This window comes from Nothobranchius furzeri, chromosome 17 (assembly GCF_043380555.1).
Source record: "Nothobranchius furzeri strain GRZ-AD chromosome 17, NfurGRZ-RIMD1, whole genome shotgun sequence".
Lineage (NCBI taxonomy): Eukaryota > Metazoa > Chordata > Actinopteri > Cyprinodontiformes > Nothobranchiidae > Nothobranchius > Nothobranchius furzeri.
The window spans coordinates 56,858,552-56,872,073 of NC_091757.1; the positions used below are offsets into that span (position 1 = coordinate 56,858,552).

The 13,522-nt window shown below is 39.1% G+C and overlaps 1 protein-coding gene across 3 annotated transcripts in view; it reads left to right on the plus strand.

Annotated features, from left to right (window-relative positions):
• LOC107394311 (transducin-like enhancer protein 4) overlaps positions 1 to 13,522 on the plus strand; it is a 79,854-nt gene continuing 66,332 nt past the window's right edge. Inside the window, exon 1 of one of the 3 annotated variants that reach the window (XM_015973207.3) lies at positions 1 to 13,522. This exon is cut by the window's right edge and continues 16,498 nt beyond it. The gene's annotated coding sequence lies outside the window, so the exon portion shown is untranslated. The other 2 variants (XM_015973208.3, XM_054731670.2) reach the window with 2 other exon arrangements.

Below are 13,522 nucleotides of genomic sequence, written 5' to 3' on the forward strand. Positions count from 1 at the left end.
ATCCGGAGGAGCAGCGGTTCTACTCCGAGTCCCTCCCGAATGTCCGAGCTCCTCACCCTATCTCTAAGGCTGAGCCCGGCCACCCTACGGAGGAAACTCATTTCGGCCGCTTGTATCCGCGATCTCGTTCTTTCGGTCATTACCCAAAGCTCATGACCATAGGTGAGGATTGGGACGTAGATCGACCGGTAAGTCGAGAGCCTGGCTTTCTGGCTCAGCTCCCTCTTCCCCACGACAGATCGGCTCAGCGTCCGCATCACTGCAGACACCGAACCAATCCGCCTGTCGATCTCCCGATCCCTCCTACCCTCACTCGTGAACAAGACCCCGAGATACTTAAACTCCTCCACTTGAGGTAGGACCTCTCCCCCGACCCGGAGTTGGCAATGTCTTTATTTTTAATTCCATATTTCCTTTTTCTTTGTTTTGTCTCCATCTCAACACAAAGATATCTGAATATGCTAGCATTGTTGGGTTTAAATAATTTCATGTTTAAATGAAATTATTTTCAAGGAATACAAACTCTGAAAAGTCAAAACTGGAACATTTAAACAAACAGAAGTGCTCAAAAGCAGGGTTCTACAACCACTGGGGCAAGGACCAGTGCCAGCACCACCGGGAACTGGGCTGGACAGAGAATAAAACCATTTAGGGAAACCGAAATGTTTCAAACACATTGTTCAGCAGGGTGTTGTATTATCATTTATAACACAGCATAACTAACTGAAATAAAGTGATAAATAGTATTTAAAGAGCTAGTTACCCCCTACCTTCTTACTCCACTCCCACTTCCCATTTGAAAGATGCAACAAACGCTGTTGCCTGGCAGACCGAGAGGGCGGAGCCACTAACAAATACACGCAGGCTCACACCTGCATTGTGACATCATATGGTACCAGCTAACATCACAGTCTACCTCTTAGCCAATAGCAATGGCAGGTTTAAATTCAAATGCAGTGCAGAGTTTTTACCTGAAGAGGGCGCAACACTGACAGTTTTAGACAATATATTTAAATTTTAACTAAGATGCACTAAAGTGCCAAATTATTGACTGCACATGTCTACAGCACTATTAGACACTCATTTATATAGTTTATTAGCACAAACAAACACTGACTGGGGGTGACTTGCTCTTTAAAAACACACCATCATGGTAAGAACTTCAGGTCAAACTGGAAAAATTAGAATGTGGTACAAAAGTTAATTTATTTCAGTATTTGAAGCTCATAGACTCATTACATGTATCAAGTCTTCATGTGTTATAACTGTGATGATTATGGATTATAAAGCCTGTGAAAACCCAAATTCAAAATCAGACAATTAAAATATTGTGAATAAGTTCAATACTCTATACTCAAAGTGTCACACTAATCAGTTAATTCATCCAAAACACTTGTAAAGGGTTCCTGAGTCTTTAGATAGTCTCTCAGTCTAATCTGAATTACTGAAATAAAAAGGACTATTGGACCGTATTCTCAGTTTTTGATTTTCACCTGTAATTGAAATCAGTTGGAGGGAAAAAAGGATCCAAGGTGTGTTTTAAGGTTTGTTCACTAAGAGACCGTGTAATACTTGTTCTCTTTGAAATACCGTTGGTCACTTGGAGTTGCACATGTATGCCGGACATTACGAATGTCTTCTATCTTCATTGCCTGCATTAGCAGCAGAAAGGATGTAGAAAGGAAAACGATCAGATTAAAAAAGCCTGTCTGTTCTACGTCACCGGGAAAACGAGTATCCATGGCTCACCGTGTGACCACGAAAGGCTGTTGATGGTTTAGCGTCCAGGAGAGAGCAGAGCACGTATCGGCTAGTAGAAGCTAACCTTTAGTATTAGCGTCTCTACAACATGGTGAAACACGTTCAGGCGTGTGTTATTTCCGGAGATAAAACATTACATTGTTCACCCAAGAAAGCAGAGCGAACGAAGGCAGCAGAAGAGTTGTGTTGCTGTTGTATATCATGAATAAGTCTGGAGGTCTTGCTGTTTTCTACGCCAGCGTCGAGCTGCCACCCACGCTATTGGAGCAATATCACGTTATAACACCTCAACTTTACTGTTCGAACAATATAATTTTAAAGTTCTTACAACGTATTATCACTTTAGTACAGTATAATATGTATATTTTACAAACATCTCATTGGAACAATAATGTTATGAAGTTTTAATATGATATCGATTCATTTATTTTGTGTGGGCGGCAGCTTTATGCTTCCAGAGTTTTCCGTCCCCACTCCAAAAAACTTCATCATAACGGACAAATTCTGACGACGCGTCATTTCAATAGCAATCGTGATCGCTCCAGAAAATTCATTCATGTCAGTTGAAGAAGAAGAAAATATCATTTCTAAAGCGCCTCTCAAGATAAAAACCACGAGGCGCTTCACAAAAACAAACAATGTAAAAATATAAAAAAGCATTTAGAAAATGTTTTAAAATATGTTTAAAATGAGCAAAAATAGACAATTGTGATTAAAAAATGTTAAGAAAGAGAGAGAGTGAACAGGAAAGAGGGAAATGAGTGGATCCTGAGGAAGGTGGAATAGGTGGGGAGAGCAGGATAAAGAGAGAGAGGTGAAGAAGGTCATACAAAAGCCAGCTTGAACAAGTGAGTCTTCAGCTGCTTTTTAAAGGAGACCACTGAGTCCACTGATCTCAGGCTCAGGGGGAGAGAGGTCCAGAGTCTGGGGGCCACAGCAGCAGATGATCTGTCACCTTTGACCTTTAGCCTGGTGCTGCACAACCAGTAGGCTTTGGTCACTGGACCTCAGGGACCTGCTGGGGGTGTAGGGACTAAGAAGATCACCAATGTAAGATGGTGCTTGTCCATGTAAGGCCCTATAGACCAGAACCAGGATCTTGAAATGAACCCTGAAGTTGACCGGCAGCCAGTGAAGCTGGAGGAGAAGCGGGGTGATGTGGGTGTGTTTGGAGGACTTGGTCAGAAGCCGAGCACAGGCGTTCTGAACCACCTGTAGACGGTTCAGGGAGGTTCTGCTCAGACACGTGAAAAGAGAGTTACAGTAGTCTAAGCGTGAGGAGATGAAGGTGTGGAGAACTGTCTCAAGTTCAGAGCGGGACAGAATGGGACTCAGCTTAGCGACGTTCCTGAGATGGAAGAAGGAAGAGCGAACAAGAGAACTGACATGAGAATTATTGACTGACAGTTATTCCCGTTTGAATTCTCTCTGATTTAAAACAGAACTAATGAGTTTGTTGCTCAGATCATCTAAAACAAGAATGAATGAATGAATGAATGAATGAATAGTTGTGCTTTGTTTCTGTTTCTCATTATCTGTGAGCTCAGAAACATCAGCTTCCCTTCATGCAGCAGCTCATTTAAAGTCTCTTCCTGTGATGAAAAGGAAAGTACAGAAAAATTGAGCAAAAGAAGAAGAAGCTGCAATCAGAAGGACACATTTTTCTTTCCCGTCTGAATTTTACATCTGGTCTTCCATCACATTTTGTCTCCCACTTTGCACTTTCTACATCCTTCTTTTGCTTATTTAACATCATTTGCTTTCCGTCGTTTCACCGCTTCGGCTCCTCTCATCCAATTTTAGTCTCATTTCTCTTCACCCTCTTTTCACTTTCTTGTATCCACCTCATCTCTCCTCGTCCTGCTAACACCTTTTAATATATTTCTTCATCCCACCTTTCTCTTTCTTGTGTCTTTCATCTCGGTAAACTCATTGCTCCGTGAGGCTAATCTTGTTAGCACCAAACGCACCGTGTTCCACCAGCTCCTCTTAATTGCTGTTGTGTTATTAATGAGGGGGGCGAGGGGAAATCGCTCTTAATTAGCTTATCTCGTTTGGCAGGCATCTCCAGTGAAGCGGTGGCGACGGCGCTCAGCCACGAACACGCTGGAGATAATTAAAGCTCTCCTCTTGTTGGAGTATTTATCTAAACCAAAGAGCAACAAGCCGTTCCTGCAATTAGCCTTGTCATTCATTAGCATCAAAGTGCCATTCATCTGAAGTGCTGGAGCACGCTGTCGCTGTGCTGTTGAGCCGTTTAGGATCACTGTGCCACAAGTGTGCTTAACTCTGTTGTGACATGGCCTCGCTGTGCATTTTTACAGTGTTGCAGGGTCATTAACGGTGATTAAACAGGTAGAAATGATGCGTGTATGTTTTTTACACAGCTGACATCACAAAGAAACCATTAGCAGAGCGTTTGAAGAGGTGCGTTTCTGATTGAAATCAACAGGTTTTGGTCCATTTAGAATCTTCACTTCTGGTTCAAATGGGATAAAATTGGGATTTAAAGACCAAGTTCACTTGTTTTTTTTTCTCCATACATTTGCAGTGTTCTCTAGTATAAATTATTATCTTCTGAGTCCATCTCTGTGGAAAGAAGCTCTGGCGCTCCTGTCTCAGGAAGTAGAAGTTAGCCGAAGGAGTTAGGAGCAGAAAACAGCAGGACCTTACTTCCTGACATTCCGACATCACGTTTCTGATTGGCTAACAGCAACACAACTCTCCCACTGACTCTCCTTGCTCTGCGACATTGATGTTTTATGTGCATTGACAACAGAAGGCTGAAGGGGTAGAGTTTTGTAGAGTTGCTAATGCTTGTAGAGTTGCTAATGCTAATAGTTAGCTTCTACTAGCCGAGAAGTGCTCTGCTCTCTACTTGACGCCAAACCAACAACAGCCTCCCCCATCGCGAGCCAACATGGGCGAGTCCATTAATGCAAATTTTCAGTGTGATATAGATTTTTGTCTAACCTGAGTGTTTCCCCGTCTAATTTCAATCGGTGACTAAATGCAGGAAACAAGCCAACAGGGCAGCACAGCGGTGTTGCCGTGCTGCAAGAAGGTTCTGGGTTCACATACCGGCCTGGGGTCTTTCTGCAAGGAGTCTGCATGTTCTCCCTGTTGATGCGTAGGTTCTGTCCGGGTTCTCCTGCTTCCCCCCACAGTCCAAAAACATGACTGTCAGGTTTACCGGTCTGTCTGCGTTGTCCCTAGGTGTGTGTGTGTGCTTGGTTGTTTGTCTTGGGCGTCTCTGTGCTACCCTGCGATGGACTGGCAACGCGTCCGGGGTGTACGCCGCCTGCTTGCCCGTTCACTGCTGGAGATAGGCACCACCCCCTCCCCCCCGACCGTGGATGGACAAGCAGATTCAGATAATAGATGGATGAATGGATGTTTCGGTGAACTTGCTCTTTAAATCTGGCTGATTTTAGGATTAGATTTTGTGCAACGGTCCTAAAGTCACAGTGACATTATTAACAAAATGTAGCCTAAATAAATAAATAAATGAAGAGACGCGTTTTTTTTGTTCTCACACCAGTAAGTCATTTTAGGTGTTCAAATCTGATGATGTCATTTTCCTGTCGATGCTCTTTTTTTGTTGTGTGTCTGTCTCAACTTTGTCTCCACACCAAAAAACTGAACAGATTTAAATCAAACAACACTTCAAACGTGTTTAAAATGACAGTTTCAGTCATGATGTAAAAAAAATGCCACCTAAAACGCGAGATTTTAAAAGCTGCAAAGAGCTTTTGCCGAAACCTAATCATCCTTTCTTGGAGAACTCCGTCGTCTCGTGTTTGAATCGTGTGTGTCCACTGCAGCAGAGGGAGCTGCAAGCGGGTCGAAGATCTGCAGTTATGCCGGTATTCACAGCGGGAAAAACAAACCTGTAAATGTGGTTTTTTAGTGTGTGTAATGTGCACGGGAGTCAGAGGACCCCTCTTTGTTTTAGTGTGACCCTGACATGTTCATGTATGGTGAGAGAGTGGCGACAGCGCAGTAAGACAAATTTAATTTGCACCTACAGTTCAGAGAGATGAGGGAGGGAGGGAACTCTTATGAGGCCCAACTAATTGCTGCCTGGGGACGTGTGTGTGTGTGTGTGTGTGTGTGTGTGTGTGTGTGTGTGTGTGTGTGTTTTCCTGGCTGTCTCTCTGCCAATATAAACAGTTTTTGTGAATATTTAATGCGTGTGTTTATCTGTGTGTGGCTGTCACTGTGTGATAACAGGATGTCTGCAAAGACAGAGGAGTTAATGAGGCCTTTTTAGCCACGAGGAAAGGGTTTAACAAGGTGCACGCAGCTGTGTTGATGATTTCTGTGTTTAGTCATGACTGTCGGGAGTGGCCTGTGCAGACGTAGGGATCAGTATTAAACCAGACACTCAAGTTCATCGTCAAATAAAAATATTTTGTTTTACATGCCAGAAATAACATTTATGTTGTGCAATCATGCAGCCAGTTAGAGCCAATCATTTATCATGAATGAGTTTAGGGTTAGCCGTGTTAGCTAATGAAGAGTCTTTGTTGTTTCTCACCTTGTTGCGTCTCATCTCATCTAATCTCTTCTCATTTAATCTAATTCCATCTTTAAACCCACTTCATCCCCATTTAGTCCCATATTATGAACTAGTTTTATTTAATCCCATTTAATCTCCTATCAAAACTCATTTAACGTAAACTCTTCATTTGGTTTCAGTTTTCAAAATCTCAGCTCATCTCAAAACATATTTAATCTCATATAGACTAATTTCATCTAGATTATTTTCATTTAGTCTGTTTGTCAAATGCAATCTTTTATCAGAACTTTTAATTTAATCTAATCTTTAAATAATCTTGTTGTCAAAACGAATCTCATCTAATCTGTAAACTCCTTTGAGCTCGTCTCGTCTCAAACCAAAACTCATGTTTTATGATTTATCAGAACTAATTTCATCAAATCTTTAAATGTCTTTTGATTTCTTGCATCAAAACTCATTTCACTTAATCTCATCATCTAATCTTTAAACCCATTGAATCTTGTTTTTTCTCTTATCAAGATTTATTTTATCTCATCTAACAATCAAACTCATTTCATCTCGTTTTATCTCGTATCAAAATGTATTGAATTTCATCTCTTTTCATGCTGTTTATTTTTAAACCATCAGATCATATCCTGTTTAGTCTAGTCTCACCTCTCTTCTCCTCCCGTCATCTAATCTGTCATTATGTTTCATCTCAAATAATCTCACCTCATTTCACCTGATGACTCGACTCATTAGAACCGTGATTACTGACTAGACGAGCGCACATGAGAAGTTTTGAGAAGTTTGTTTAATGAGAAATTAAAATCAATAGTACAATATAATATAACAAAGAAACATTTGCAGGTTTACAAGCAAACACACAACTTACACAATGCTAAGAATGGGCGCAGGCAGAAGCATAAGCTTATAAGCCCAGCCCCCCAAACCCTTTGAACTTAAACAAAATTTTAGAATAGCGTACCGATTCCATAATTTTTACATCATGTTTGAAATGTATGGGAATATATTCAAATCCCCATTCTAGCTTTATAAAAAAAAAAAAAGACCTTTAATGTTTTAGGCATTTTTTCATTGACTTGATTCATAATATTTAATCACATTTGATTTAAACAAACCCTTAAACTTTACCATTGTTGAACAATCTTTTTGCTCCTGGTCTAATTTATTCCACACATCAACCCCAACACAAGAAATACAAAGTTGTTTCATTTTAGTTCTTACTTTAGGCTTTCTAAACATGTTATACCCTCTGAGATCATAAACACTCTCTCTGATCTGGAACAGATCCTGAATTTGTTTTGGCATCAAATTATACATCACTTTATACATAAACTGTGCAGTTCTTAATGTAACAAATTCTCTTAGCTTTAATACTTTTAAATGAATAAAAAGTAAATGTGTATGCTCTCTACAAGCTGCTTTATTTACAAGTCGGATTGCTCTCTTTTGAATTATAAACAAAGGCTTTAAGTGGGTTTCGTAGGTATTTCCCCACACTTCAACACAATACATGAAATAAGGCAGAAATAAGGAACAATACAAAAGATATAAAGCTTTTTCATCTAAAAATTCTTTAACTTTATAGAGAACTGCTAATGATTTCGATAACTTTGCTTTAATTGAGTCAATATGCGGTTTCCAACTTAACTTTTTTTCTATGGTTACGCCAAGAAATTTTATTTCATTCGCTCTTTCAATTTCTGTATTATTTATTTTGAGATTTGTATCCACTGTAATTGCTCTATTAGTAAATATGATAAATTTTGTTTTATTTAAATTTAAAGTTAATTTATTTAAGTTAAACCAACACTTTAATGCATTTAATTCTTTCTCAACCTTGTCCATTAATGTTATTAAATCTTTCCCAAAACTTAGAACATTAGTATCATCTGCAAATAGTATGAAATGCAATGTTTTAGAAACTAAACATATGTCATTAATATAAAGAATAAACAACAAGGGACCCAACACTGACCCCTGTGGGATACCGGTGGTCACTGTCAGTAGCTGTGAATCAGTGTTGTTAATGTGGACATATTGGAGTCTGTTCTCTAAATAACTCTTAATCCAGTCATAGGCCACACCCCTGATGCCATATCTACACAATTTTTTTATTAATAAGTCATGATTAACAGTATCAAAAGCTTTGGTCAGGTCTAAGAAGACCCCAACAGCATATTGTTTGTTGTCAATTGCATCAGATATTTTCTCCACTAGATCAACAATTGCCAGAGAAGTTGTCCGATCACGTCTAAAACCATATTGCTGTTCAGAAAGAATATCATGATGCTCAATAAAGTCATACAATCTTTTATGAAATATTGTTTCTAGTATTTTGGAGAACTGAGATAAAATAGAAATTGGTCTATAATTAGAAAAGTCATGTTTGTCTCCAGCCTTATAGATAGGAATGACTTTTGCAACCTTCATCCTTTCAGGAAATCTTCCTGATTGGAGAGACTGGTTACAAATATGTGTAAGTGGTTTGGCTATAATCTCAATGATTTCTTTTACAACCGACATATCAAATCCATGTAAATCTGCTGACTTTTTACTTTTAAATGTTTTAACAACTGTTATAACTTCATTTTCATTTGTGCCTTGAATAAATATGGTTTTGTCTAAATTTGTTATTTTACTCACAGCATCAGCATCTAATTTAGTATTTGATATATCCTTTGCCAAATTTGGCCCAATTTCGGTAAAATACTTATTGAATTCATTTGCTATTTCTTTAGACTGATAAATTTCTTGATTGTCTTTTGTTAGAAAAATATTTGGAAGACTATTGGTTCCACTACCCTTTTTTATTACATCATTTAATATGCGCCACGTATTTCTAATGTTAGATTTATTTCCTTCCAATAATTTGCTATAATAATTTCTTTTACTAGATCTCATAATACTTATTAATTTATTCTTGTATATCTTGTAATTCTGTTCTGCTTCCTCCGTTCTTTTCTTTAAAAAGTCTTTATACAGCTTATTTTTTTTCCTGCAAGCCTTCTGAATCCCCTTAGTTATCCACGGCTTTTTAGCATATTTATTCTTATCCACCTTATAAAGCAAAGGGCAGTTTTTTTCATAAAGAGAAGTTATAATATTTAAAAATTTTCCATAAGCCATATTTACATCTTCCACATAAACCTCCTCCCAATTTTGTTCCATTAAGTCAGTTTTAAATGAATTTACTGCTTCTTGATTTTTTAGCCTTGTAACAACCACAGATTCACTTTGAGTAGTTACAGTTGTCCTTTGTACGACTGTGAAAACCGGTAAATGATCAGACATATCGGTAATTACAAGACCACTTAACACATCATATTCAAGAATATTTGTAAAAATATTGTCGATCAGTGTCGCACTAGTTTTTGTAATTCGAGTTGGCCGAGTTATTAGTGGATACAGTCCCAGACTAAACATGGAATTAATAAACTCTGTATTTGCATTTTGCATTTGAGGATTCAACAGGTCAATGTTAAAATCCCCACAGACAAAACACATTTTTCTGTTGATTATATCATCATACATATCAACTATTTTTTCTTTAAACATTTCAACACAAGATCCTGGTTTCCTATACATACAACTGACTAACACATTCTTAGACTTTTCTATTTGTATTTCCACAGATACACACTCCATAATGTTATCCATAACTAATGTCATATCACCCACCAATCTACTTTGAAAGTTTTTATCAATATACAAAGCCACACCCCCACCTTTTTTGCAATCTCTACTTGTGGAAAACATATTATATCCTTCAATTTGAAACATAGATATCCTCCCTTCCTGGAGCCATGTCTCAGAGATTGCTATTACAGTAAATGGATGATTTGATTGCTTCAAACATTGCATAATCTTCACAAAATTTGAATTTAGACTTCTACAATTGAAATGTATAACAGATAATTTACCTTTTATAGTGACATTATGTTCAAACTGGTCTTCAGTATAGTATTCACAATGATTTTGTACTCTAGTGTAAAAATTGTTATCTGGGTCAATGTCATCCTGCATATCCTGTGGTTTATATTCTGTGTAGTCAAACCTTTGCAATTGTAAATTTTCATAACTTGAATTACCAGTCTCTGTCCTTACTGTATTGAGAGTTGAATAATCCAGATTCTTCGTATATCTTCTTGTTGTATCTACTCGACATGTTGCTGTGGGTTTAAACCTAGTTTGTGTGTTGATTCAACACGAGCACCGATGACGAAAAAACATAAAATTAAAACATAAAATGTCCATTTTTGGTCAATTTTAAGGATCTCTCCAGATAAAATACACAAAAACGTGAGATTGTTTGAGATGGAACGAAACTTTAAAACTAACCAAAGAATGAAAAAGTGAAACATTAAGAATTGGAGATTTTAAACCAAATTATGAGTGAATAATTTGTTAGATTAGCTAGAATGATTTAGCCTATATGTTTTGTAATGATTTAAATTACATGTTATTTAATAAGCCATAAGGCGTAGGATTCCATAGGAAATATGAAATCGACCTTATGGATCTGTTGGGTTATTTTAACCAGAAGATTGGAACTTTTTATTGCAGGGATTATGCAACAGCTTCGTATTCACTCAGAGACAACAGAAGAGAGAGTCAAGTTTAAAAGTTTAAACATTTATTACAAACAAATTAAACTAGTCTGACTTTAACACTAAATGTATGGCGTAACTAAGGTGGATGGACGGAGAATGGTGTAGTGTGGAATGTTGCTCAGAACCAGCAAATCCGAAGTAGTTCTGATGGGAAATGAAGGTGATGTCTTCGCGCTAAGCTTTGGTTAGGAGATTCATAAACACATTCGACGCCATTTTCGCCGGCCTACATACCCTGAGCGGAAGTCCCCGTTAGATCAGGAATGTCGAGGTCCAGCTGGACCCTCTCTGGAACCGAAGCCGGTAGGAAAAGCAGCGGTTGCCGACCAGACCAGTCTTGAGATACTTCCGGGTCACGACAGTTTTGTTGGCATCTAGCGAGACCCAAACCTGGGTCGTGATGGTTCAGCTTTTATTCTGAAAGGAACCGTTGCAGCAGGTGGAACAGCAACAGATTTTATCCAGCTTGTCGTTGCTTCTTTCGGCTGAAGAGGAAGGTTACGGATTGGCCACTCCGACAACTTCTCTAGAACACTTTGAACTGGCGTTAGAGATGGCGTGGGCATAGTTTTATACTTCGGATGTTTTGGTTTATGGTCGAATGAAAAGATGACAGATTTACCAAACACCACCAAAACCACGCCTCCGTCAGATCTGGCAGATTCTGATTGGATCAGTAAAGCAATGTGTCGTGTCTTAACGCTACGTGAGATCAGTCCTAGTGGAAACATTTAAAGTCATATTACTTATTATATTCTATAGGATTATAATAAAGTAATTAATATTTTCATTTCACAGCTTGGTCACATCTTATTATTGACTAACACTTTGTTTGATTAGCTTTATTAAAATAGAGTTATTTGATTTATTAAAAGGAGAGAGTCCTTTCTTCATTCTTCTCTTGAGCTGGAAAGAAGCAGATCAGAGACAAACGCATGAGACCTTGTGTTCTGTGTCAGAGGAGGGAAACAGTCATTTCATTCTGTTAGTTATTTTCTGATCTGTTAAAAAATGTAGCTTTGCCATTAAAATGATATTTTTCCTAATTTGCTGTTAAATTTGACGTTTGTCTCAACTAATTGTTTATATAATACTGAACAAAACCATTAAAACTCGTCAGTGCTGAAAATGTTTAAACGATTCCACTAAAAGTCGACACGTAGGAAGTTTGCTCGTGTCACCGTGAGTTTCTGCAGAAAGAAGTCCAGCACCACATCCTATGTTTGCATATCTGACTAAAGTGAGAGCAGAAGCAGTGTCAGGGGTGAAACTTTTTGTTCTGTGTAATCTCATCTGATGTAGAGCTGCAGTGTTTCCTCCGTCTCCGCACGCTCGTGTCCACAGCAGGCTGGCTCATAAATTGGGCAGCTAAGCCTTTCATAAAGTTTAATAAAGCGCTGTTTGGAGGCTCAGGGGAGCTGGTATTAGTGACGAGAGCTGCTGCTGCCATTCCAGCAAATCACATCATCATAATGAGGCTGTACCGGGGGAGCGAGACACCTCCTACCACCCACACATCCAACCCTTCCCCTCCGTCTGCTTTGTTTTCTTTATCGTTCCTCTGACACGATGCACTGTCTTCACAGCGTTTTCCAGGGGGAACGTGGGGATTTGGTTGTTTAAAAGCTGCGACCAGCGTGGACAGGCTAGGGTTATTTCTCATTTAGTAAAGATCACAGACGCTGTAAATGCTCCGGTGGCATGCCGTGAATGCCAAGAGCGGCGTGATTGGCAGCCTGACGGCAGCAGCAGCATTTGCATGGCATTTAGCTGGGCGGGCAATCACCACCCCTTACACCAAGGTGGGTAAATAAGATGACTTCTCTGTTCACACAACGTACACACGCACAAACACACACACACACACACACACACACACACACACACACACACACACATGTGCACTCACTCATGCAATCTCAGTCCTCAACAACACCCTGCTATCTTGGCCTGCCAAACCTGGAGCCACTCATAATTGTGTGGCATTTAAGCCGAGGAGAGGGACATCCAGTTGTGTGGGCAAGGAGACCGCTGAACCGTCTGAGCCACACGTTTCGTGTCACATGATTAGGCACAGTTGCAATTTTACTCGTCAAAAAAAATCCAGAAAAACAAGAGAGATGTGCACGCTAATTCCAGCTCTGGAGCTTAAACCTGAACACGAGTCACAAAAACAAAATTACACTTCCTAACAGCAACTCTGTGTGTAATACTGTTTTCACATTTTTTATGAATTCAATAAAAAAATCAATAATTGCTGCTTAATGCATGTTTTGATCGGTTAAAAGCGAAACATTTTACTGCCTTTGTTTAAAGATCCCTGAATATGCTCTGAGGACTAACGTCCTGGTAAACCACAATTTCACTCTCTTAAATGAATATTCAACCGCTATGAAGTGTTGTTTACTCCTTCCTTCAGGAGATTACGGTCCCAGTAGCCAGGGCCTAATCCACTGGACACTTACTGATTGATATTAACTTATGCATCACAATAAAACACCACGAAACCTTGGACAAGAAGGTGGTGTCTCTGGTGCAGTCAGTTTAATCCCATTGGGCTTCTAAGCCTCGTTGGATTACCGAGCTATGATAACAACAATCCCATCCAACGATACGAGATCTG